We start from the raw sequence: 1,177 nt of genomic DNA, 5'->3' as shown, positions 1-1,177 counted from the left end.
GAACAAAACTCAAGTTAGAGAATAGTAAAAGCAGATACTGTCATTGGCTTGAGTCTCCTTGATTGTGAGTGGTAACCTTCATATAATCATGAACTATAACATATTAGAGATTGCAGGACTGGAGAGATGGCTCAGTGATTAAGAATATTCACTGTTGTTCTGTAAGACCCACGTGGCATCTAACAACTTTCTGTAATTTCAGTTCCAGAGGATCTGAAACCCTCTTCTGGCCACTTTGGGCATTGCATGTATGCACTTACATACATGCGGGCAAAACATACACCTGAATAAAAATAATAAATAAAATATTTTTAATAGAGGTGTCAAGCTGGACATGGTGGCACATGCCTTTAATTCCAGAACTCAGAAAGCAGAGGCAGGGGGTTTCTGTGAGTTGAGTTCAGGGCCAGCCTGGTCTACACAGTGAGTTCCAGACCAGTTGGGGTTATAGGACAGCCATATCTCGAAAAGAAAAACAAAGAGATTGTATGGAACTGTATGGCAGTATGGAAGCAGGCGGCAAAGACCACTGACCTGATGACCCCATGGGGACAGCAGTTTATTTGAGAGCAGTCAGACCACTGGCCTGCCTTTCAGGGAGCAGAGAAACAGCAGCATGTGGGGAATGTCAGACTTTTAAATAGGCAGTTAGGTACATCAGTAACTTTCCATGACATAGGCTGGGCACTTCAGCTCAGGATTGCTTGATTCCCTAATAACCAGAGGAACTTTAGTGGGGCTAAGCCTGGACCTTCCATTTTAGAATGTTGGGAGGTGTGCCACCATTTTAGGAGCCTGCCAGAGATATCAAAGAGTGACCTTTCCAAGTGAAATATGACCGTTGTCACTTCCTGTTCCCAATACTAGTCCAAATAAATTCAATTTTGAAAGAAATAAATACCTGTTTTGAATATTAGTAAGTTATCATGTCTGTTTGAACTTGAGTCCTCAGCAATGTCAAATAAAAATAAAATTTATTGACCTGGAGAGATGACTCAGTAGTTTAGATCACTTGCTACTCTTCTAAGAACCCATGTTTGTTCTCAGGAGTCATATCAGGCAGTTCAACTTTTAACTCCAACTCCAGGGAATCTGATATCTTCTTCTGGCCTCCACAGGCTCTGGCATACAAGTGGCATACATATACACAGACACACATGCACATGAAATACAATGA

The sequence above is a fragment of the Nannospalax galili genome, unplaced genomic scaffold (assembly GCF_000622305.1).
Source record: "Nannospalax galili isolate Female #2095 unplaced genomic scaffold, S.galili_v1.0 scaffold10072, whole genome shotgun sequence".
NCBI classification, from domain to species: domain Eukaryota; kingdom Metazoa; phylum Chordata; class Mammalia; order Rodentia; family Spalacidae; genus Nannospalax; species Nannospalax galili.
The sequence above is the reverse complement of the archived record's forward strand: the minus strand, read 5'-3'. Positions refer to the sequence as shown.